The sequence below is a fragment of the Molossus molossus genome, unplaced genomic scaffold, assembly GCF_014108415.1.
Source record: "Molossus molossus isolate mMolMol1 unplaced genomic scaffold, mMolMol1.p scaffold_m16_p_19, whole genome shotgun sequence".
NCBI lineage: Eukaryota > Metazoa > Chordata > Mammalia > Chiroptera > Molossidae > Molossus > Molossus molossus.
In genome coordinates, this window is record NW_023425354.1 from 21937426 (window position 1) to 21947079 (window position 9654).

A 9654-nucleotide genomic window follows, 5' to 3' on the forward strand; every position below is an offset into this window, starting at 1 on the left:
CGGAACATATCTGCTGTGTACAGGAGGCAAATTTAGGCTCAGAGACTGAACTTGTCCTTACCAATAATTTACTTAACACAGGCTCACTGCAGGAATTATAACAATTTCACAAACCAGTAGCATACAGGATAATGCCTCTTAATAAGCCAATAAAGAAATAACATACTCAAAACCAATGATGGGTTAATTACACTATTGTTCCAGGCAAGAGGAAATAAAAGGAATAGAGTTCAAATTTAGCTGAGCTGTCTCTTCCTAGGAGTTGGTTCCCAGGAGAGTCGGCTTAACCAACCAAGAGCTGCCAACACAAAAGTGAAAGTCCCCTGTTGCAAGAGCGCGGTTGCTAAGGAACAACGTTGCCAGTGTTGATGGGCAAGATGATCTCCTTCTTGGGACCACCGCATGGTTTTCACCACTGCCTGTAAGGTCTTTAGGGAGCTATTTATATCGGCAAAGGGTAGCCTTGCTCAAGCCAACTCTCTCAGATGGACCTCACGAACTCTGGGTAGTCATAGTCTAAAGGTCCTCTTGTCGTGATTGCTTCTTCATATCTTCTTATAGATACGCCCAGTGACCGCTCAGCGCATTGGCCACCACAGATACATCCTGACGACAGCCTCACTCTGACACCAAAACAACTTCATTTTTCGATCAAAACAACTCCACTCTTAAAAACAACTTCGTTTTTATCACAAACAAGTGGATTTGAAATTCTATCAAACCAAGACACAACACTCCTCTTCCTTAGGTAAATAATCTACACTTGAACCAACCCAGAGGGTTAACTGTGGTTCCCATGGCGTCTGTACCTTTCCATCTCTGAAAACGTATTCATGATATTTACTTAGACTGTATGGAATAAGTTTTTTACCCACCTTGAGGGTCAGTATCTTTTCATCGGCACTACCCAGTCGAATGACTTTCTTTGAAGACTTTCCCTGAAACGCCAGCGGATGGAATGTATCTATTCTTCCCTAGGGTGGCTTTTACCTGATGCCTCCATTGCCATCTGTATCCCACACTCCTTTGGTTTAGGGTTGCCATGTGAAGCCCCCCAGATTTTAAGTGCCTTGAAAGACAGACTGCTGCTTTTTCATCCTCGTGCCCATCCTCTGGCCCCACCCCACCACCACCTTTACAATAAGCACAGCACAGACCATGATGCCTTGCACACTGTAGTAGGCATTTGACAAGCGTGGGCCGGAACCATGGGTCTCTGGGATGTAGGAAAGTATATCATTGAAATAGAGGTTGGGGAGAATTCCCTATCTGGCCCCCAAACAGCAGATGGCTGTGATCCTGGGGCTGCAAGCATTTATTAAAATTAGATAGTTTAATGGTTGAGAACAAACTCTTACACAGTATTAGGCATCTCTCAGGTGCTAGCTACACACATAACCGCTTCTAAAAGAATTCCCCTGCACTCAGGACCCCTGGTGGAATGGTGGATGAGTCAGATGTGTTCAATTTACCAAAGTCCATCCTCCAACCTGGGTAGATTGGAGCAGGGCAGCCAGTTTACAGAAAGCCTGGTCATCTATGGACTCACCAGACAAGAAGAGCTCAGCCCACGGTTCTCTCCACTGAGAATTTCAAATCGGGACTTAGAAATACTCAGCCAGGAGCTCTAAACACCACCGTTGCTATAATAATAACAGCAGTACAACTGTATTTATTGAGCATGTAGTATGCGACATCACTGTGCTGAGTAAATAAGGTCCTGTCCTCATTTACTTCTCATAACATCTTATGAGGTGGAGGCTGTAATTAATCTCTTTTTGTAGATGAGAAAACTGCAACCAAGAGACATGAAGTGATAAACCAGGAGTCAAACTCAGGCAATCTGTAACTAGAGTCTGTGCCCTTAACCTGTGTGCTGAAACATTTGTTTCCCCAGGGCAGAAAAGGTCAGGATGGAATGTCCTGAAGACTGAGATGAGGCAACCTTTGAAGGTCGCAGACCAGCCAATGGGTAGGCAGATGGAGTCTGTCTATAGAGGAAAACACAGCAACAACAACAGGAAGAGCAGAGAGAGAAATATAAATAAAAGATTACACAGCCACAGAGAGACCTCATTTCCTGTCAGCTGTAAAATTCCAGGGGTTTGGCAATATTGTGTTTCCTGCCCTAGGGTTTTGTGGACCCGACTACTTATGCTAAACTGACCTTTGCATGAGGTGAACCAAGTGGGGCTTCTTTGCAACAAAAAGGACCTGTGTTCCCACACTGAAGGTTCAGCTTGTGGGCTCAGAAGTCACACTCCATGCGGGGTCCTCAGCTCAGCTCCAGTGCTTGCAGACCTACTGGTTCAGGAAAGAAATCCTCACTCAGAGAACCTTGCTGGAGTTCCAGCTCCTGACCTTGAACCGAAACCGCTTCCTTTAAAAGATGGGTGTGGGGGAGGGGCGGACCAATAACAACACATTTGCCCTGCCTCCTACCTCCAGCCAAGAGTTGTGGCTGCGGCTGCACCAAGAGTGTGTGAACAGCCTGTGCAAACAGGTAGCATTTTTTTTTTAACTTAGCATTTCTTAGGTCTTGTGTATAAACATTGCTTTCATCAGTGGCCCCAGGCCAGTCAGTACAGAAAAAGGTAAATGTTATCAGCATTTCCTTCACTCTATCTCTGTTTACAAAGTCACAGGTATTGCCAGAAAATACTCACATTCCTTTGTTCCCACTGATCAGTCAACTCTGGTAACACCAGTGTCTTTATCAGGAAACCTATCTATTTTTCCACGGCTCTGTTGACACATCAGTAGAAACACTCTCCTGGGCTGGTTCACCGTCTTCTTGGCTCTGCGTCCTTCCATGTCACTCTGCTCCTTCAGATCTTGCCTCCTCAGCCAGCTTGGGCCCACACGGCCTCCCCCCGCCCCCAACAAGCGTAGGGATTTCTGTCCAGGGACTTTACCTGGATTGTTTGGGGAGAAACAGATTGGCAATCAAGAGGCCAGATAGACATCAGCTGGAAAGTCCAGCCCAACGTATGATTCTCAGATACAGTTAAGTTTACAAGACACAGAGGGTTTAAATTTTAGCTTACTCTTTTTTTGTGGGTTTGTTTAGACATGAACCAGGCCTTCCTCATAAATACTATTTTGTGGGGTTTTCCCAACTTCAGAAAGGTTTAGTGTCTCATTAAAACCACAAAACCCATGAAATCATAGTCTCTCTGTCTTGTAACTCACACAGACATGACCAAAATTTCCTGCAAAGCAATAATGAAATAGTTGATGCTTACTTTAGTAGGTTATGGAGTGGGAAGGAGAAGCCCCAAGATGACAAGCCCAGTAAAATACAGAGCATGGAGTCGAATATGAATTTCAGACAAATCGTGGATCGATGACCAATTATATATTTCTTAACCTACCTCCCATGAAGTATGAGAGAACAAAGTAATACTAAAACATTATTTGTTGCTAACTGAAATTCAAATGTAACCAGGCATCCTGTATTTTTATTTACTGCAATCTGGCAACCCTACCCAGTTCTGACTCTTACGACGTCCCTTTCCCTTCTCCAGTCGTCAGAATCCTCTATGAAATGAAAAGGCTGCATAAGACGGACCCCAGAGGTTCCTGCAGCTCAGAAATGATGTAATTCCGTGACTCGCATGAACCACAAGTGTGATGCTGGGTGAGGTGTTTAATCTCTACGATGATCAATGGTCCCATCTTCAAAATAAGGATGATAAAGCCAACGCCACAAAAGTGTTAGACCAACAGACCTGGCTCGTGCCTTTGTCAAAGAGGGACGTTAGCAAAGTGGTGATGCCGACTCAGTCAGTGACTGCTGACAGCAGGGGGAGGGGCGGAGCTCCGTTCCCATTTGTGCAGAGGTGACGGGTGTTCTGACGGGGGTTCACAGGGAGAATGGGTGGGGTGGGGGCAGGGAGCGAAGGCAGAGCTGGAGCTCAGTAAGGGGGGTGAAAATGACGAGGGCTTGGTTAGTGTCGCTGGGAGGAGACCAGCTGTGTCTGCTGGCTGGGAAGGACTGGAGCAGGATTCTATCTTCCCATAGGGACCCTCCGTACTGACTGCCCTCACTGACCACCCCATTTCAAAGGAAGGGCTTTCAGGTCTTTGAAAGACACCCCGGAGTTGTAGGAGATCATATACATCTCAAAGGGACAGAGGAAGGATTTACAATAGTTAAGTGTTGTTTTTTGTTTGTTTGTTTTCAGTAAAGACTCTAAGAAAGGAAAGTCAGGGGCCTATTGTCAGGTGTTGGCTAGAACAAATGATAAACTATTTTAAGGGCCCTGAGCTTTTCCCGACAGGAACTCCGAAGGGGGCTGGGTGGTCCCAGGGACAAGGCCTCGGGCTGGTCAAGTCTCTGAGTGCAGGGGATTGACAGAGTCCTTCCAAGCCCAGATGGCCTTGCAGCTCTCAGCTTCAGAAGTGCCGGCATAGGAACTTGCGCTTGACAAAGAATCATGAGTCTTATTAATTCCTCCTCCTCTTTCACCCAGTCACAAATTGGTAGTGACAAAACAGTCACGGGGGATATAAATTACAGCCTGGGGAATGTAGTCAGTAGTATTGCGATAACTCTGTCTAGTGCCAGGTGGGTACTGGAATTATTGAGGGGGGCCCTTTGTAAAGTATATGACTGTCTGATCACAATGCTGTACACCTGAAACCCATACAAAATACATGGAAGGTAAACTGAAAACATTTTAAAAAACCATTTGTTTATACATTCAAAACCTATCAGATTTTTTATAATCAAACTGTCTCCAACCAGAATTTTGTACAACTTGTGGGTGAAGATGCCAAGATTTAGTGTGAAAATAGGAATTTGAAACTTGCTTAAGATATTGTGGACAAGCAATGGACATGCTACAGTTTGAAATAAATGTTATTGCCTGGCCAGTTCGGTTCAGCGGTCAGTGCATCGGCCTGCAGACTGAGGAGTTGTGGGTTCGATCCCCATTCAAAGGCATGTACCTGGGTTGCCAGTTCAATCCCTGGCCTCAGTTGGGACCTTGTGGGAGGCAACCAATCAATGTCTCTCTCTCTCTGTGTCTCTCTCTCTCTGTCTCTCTCTCTCTCTCCCTTCCCCTCCCTCTCTTCCACAATGTCTAAAAATCAATGGAAAAATACCCTTGGGTGAGGATTAACCAAAGATTAAATAGAATGAAACTTACTTCTTCATTAAGACATGTCAACATTCTTGTTGACACAAAATACACTTATTTCAATAATTCTAGAATGTGTACTGTACATTAGCTCTTAGCTTGTCTTCTCTTCATTTAGTCTGAAGTAAAAAGATTTCTCAGGTTCCGAATGGGTCAGAGTACTACACTGATTTAATTATATCTATATTGCAGGTGATCTGAGCTGGGTCGGGGGAAGAGCATATGTTCTATTTCTGTTTCTTGTTACTCATTAGATTTCTATTTTTAAATGGCACTGAATTGTGAGTTTAATGCAATGCTCACAGAAGCAGTCATGGGTGGACTTGCATTTCTCCTTGAGTTTTCACAGATTCTGGCTTTGTAGAGAGAACCCTTTTCCTCCTTCCCAGATGAGCTCCTTTTACGTCCCTCCCACTGGCGAGGCCTCCGTTCGACCTCCATCTCTTGCCGAGATTATTTGAATCCTGTTTTAACTGGTCACTCTACTTCCAGCATCATGCACAGTATGTGTTAGGATAACCCGATGGGACAGAAACTCAAATAAGAGTGGTATAAATGGAATAGAAATTTATTTCTCTTGCACTTAAAAGTGACTAGTGTGGCAGCTCTGCACCAATGCCATCAAGGCCCAGGCTCCTTCTATCTCACCGCTCTGCTATGTCCACATAATCCAAATGCCTCTCTTCCATGTCCACATCTCAGCCTGTGGAGCAAGGGGACATGGATAAGGGGATGGCACCATTACCTTGAATTTTCTTTTTTTTATCCTCACCCGAGGATATTTTTCTATTGATTTTCTAGATAGAGTGGAACGGAGGGAGGGAGGGAGGGAGGGAGAGGGAGAGAGAGAGAGAGAGAGAGAGAGAGAGAGAGATGTGAGAGAGACACATCGATTGCTTGCCTCCTGCACAACCCCCACAGGGGCCTGGGATCAAACCACAGTGCAACTCAGGTACGTGCCCTTGACCGGAATCAAATTCAAGACCCTTCAGTCCACAGGCTGATGCTTTAACCATTGAGCCAAATTGGCCAGGGCCACCACTTACCTTTAAATGCATAACCCAAAAATCGTACATCAGGTCACATTCCATGGCCCAGACCTTAGTCATATGGCTTGCACTTAGCTATAAGGCCAGCTAGAGTGTGGTCTTTATTCTGGGCAGCCATGTGCCCGGCTTAAAAACTGTGGTTTCTATTAGTACAAATAAAGAGGAGCAAGGTAGATAGTGGTGCCGTCCAATATGGTAGCCACTAGCCACATGAGGTCATTTAAATTTAAATTTACTAAATTAAATAAGAGTAAAAATGCACTTTCTCAGATGCACTGGCCACACTTTTGGTGCTCAGTGGCCTAAGTGGGATTGGGCAACCCAGACCCAGAACATTTCTATCATCATTGAAAATTCTGCTCGACAGAGCTGAGAGAGACAACCACCAATCTTGTCCACATCCCTCCAAGCTACTCTCCAAGCATTATATCAGGAAGATCTTTCTAAATATAAAACTGATCACCTCATTTGTGGCTTCAAGTTTTCCAATGGGTTTCCACTGCTTTCAGTATAAACTCCAAATCATAATCTAATCATTCTTTGTTTAATCTGCACGCTTCTTACCTACTACACTTCACAAATGGCTTTCATTGTATCATGTAGAATTGCAGGTCTTCAAACATAGAGTGCTTCGGCGTACACTGTGCTCTCTCCTCTTTGAATGTCAACTTCTTTATTGCTTTCTTATTTACTCTCTCTCTCATCTAATCACTGGGTACTAAGTCCCAATCCCATCTCATTTTCAAGGCACCCCCTTCCCTGCCCCACCTTAATATCATTAGAGATTTTTATTATGTGCCACTAAACTGAAACATCATGAACAATATTCCATCATAGCACTAACACACTGAACACGGCTTTATGGTCAGTTGTCTGTCTCTCCCACCGCCTGGAGGTTGCTTGAGGACAGAGCATCTCACTCAACTTTGTAGCCGGCACCTGTGTGCTCATGAGACTTTCAATAGCTGTTCACTGAATAAATGTGTGAAACAGAAAAATAGTACATTATTAGTTATTTTCAACCCCTTCCCTTCCTGTATCTTCCAAAGAAGATAGATTCTCATGAAGCCTTTGGTTTTGCTCAGCAGAGTGATTGTGCTGGGATGCAAATGATAGAAGCCAAAAGAGAAACATCAACATTCTTTCTGTAATAAAATGCACTGACAGACCTTAGAGGGGGTGGAGGGTTTTCTCCACTGGCATCGAGAAGAAATGTCGGATGGGAAATGGGGCTATTTGGGTGAAAGAGATAGGGCAGCTCACCTAGGATGTAGAACTTTGGAGACACAGATGGTGAAGAGTGATGCACAGTGTAATTGCTTTGTCCATATTCACAAGAACTTTAGGAACAGTTGACACGTCTGGGCTTTCGGAGAATCATTTAAGTTGGTGTTTCCTTTAGGGCAGTGGTTCTCAACCTGTGGGTTGCAACCCCTTTGGGGGTTGAACGACCCTTTCACAGGGGTCGCCTAAGTCATAACAGTAGCAAAACCACAGTTATGAAGTAGCAACGAAAATAATCTTATGGTTGGGGTCACCACAACATGAGGAACTGTATTAAAGGGTCGCGGCATCAGGAAGGTTGAGAACCACTGCTCTCGGGGGAAGAAATCCATGTAGCAGATGCAAGAAATTTGAGTCCAGATTCTCTGACCCCAACTCCAGGGAGGGCTGGAGGGGAAAACACTGGACTTGGACTCAAATCTTGACTTTTTCATTTATACTTACAAGTTTAAGTAACTCACAAAACCTCTCTAAGCTTTCATGTCTTCCTCTATAAAACAGACATGCCATTATCTACCCCCACAGAATAGTTCTAAGGATAAAATGGGCTAACAGATGTAAAAGTTCCAAGACCCTGTTAGGCACTCAAAAAATTGAATCTGTGTAATCACTGTGCATCCCTCTTTCATCTGGTCCAGTCTCAAAGAAGTCATTTTCAAATAACACAACCCAAACAGCCAAGAATAATAAAGAAGGGACGCTAAACTTGACTTGGAAATTAGTAGGGTATCCAACTCGTACTCTTAGCAAAACCTCTTACAACCTCTTTTCTATTCTTCTCATATCTCACAATTCCATGAATCCTCTTACTTAGCTAAATTCCCCCCACCTCACAAAATAGCTTCACCAATATCCCCTAGATTATGAAATGTCTCTTCTGGTATCTTCATCATGTAGATCAATATAACCTATCTACCAAGGCCTTTCCTTTCTCTCCAGATCTCTTTTTCTTGCCATTGTTTTCATCATGAAAGTCCAGGAACAAGGTATGAAAGAGACTCCTCAGAGGTCAGGTGTCTTAGTTTATTTGAGCTGCTATAACAAAATATCACAGACTGCGTGGCTTATAAACCATATAAATTTATTTCCCACAGTTCTGGAGGCTGGAAATCCAAGATCAGAGTGCCAGCATGGTCCAGTTTGGGTGAAGGCTCCCTTCCTGGTTGTAGACTGGTGACTTTTCCCTGTGTCCTCACATGGCCAGGGAACTCTCTCAGAACTCTTTTATGAGGGCATTCATCTCATTCATGCGGGTGGTGCTTAACCTAATCACCTCCCAAAGGCCCCACCTACTAATACCATCATATTGAGCATTATGATTTCTACATATTAATATTGGGGGGAGGGGACACAGACATTCAGACCCTACCACCATGGAATGTGGACAAAAGACTACGCAGGGAAAGAGAGCATTCCTCTTTTCAGAAAAGGGGAGAGGCTGGGAACACACACATTTTAATAATTGCTTTACTTTGTCATCTATGTAAAGAGACCAGTTGAATTCCAGCCACAGAACAAAACTTGCAATCAGAAGTTCAGGCAACATTCCTGGGACACTGAAACCACAGGGGCAGAGCTGCTACTTTCTGATTGGATGATCACAGCCAGAGAACTAGGTTCCAGGTGCTTCTTAGTGTGGTCAGCATCCTGTCCAGAAATTCTGTGTCTCTTGGGGAGCCGGGCAAGTGTTCTCCCAAGAGTTTCTTCTGAGCTGCCCTCTGCTCTTCTACAAATCCCTTCTAGGCGCAGGTTGTGCCCATGCAAATGTGTGTCTGCAGTTTTGCCGAAAGAAGAACTATATCTCTGAGCTCAACAAAAATGTCACGTCCTGCTAACTTGAAAAACTTTTCACATTCTTCTGCACCACTGCATAGACTAATCTCTAAGTCAAATCTAGTACCTCTTTTCTGCAAACATACTTGGTATTCCTCCTCACGAACAAGTTGAAAAGGACACCTCACTAAAAAAAAATGTGGCAGGTGTTTACAAAATTAATTCAAAGCTATTTCTTGTACTTCTACTTTTTGAGAATCACTTTTACTTTGTGGGGAGCATTTCACCAACAGTGAGGATGATTTGAATTTGTGATCATATTATTTCAACAAGCCACTTTCTATTAATATTCCTGCATTTCTGTGGAAGAGACCACCGTAGGTCAAGGTATTTTATTCTAATAA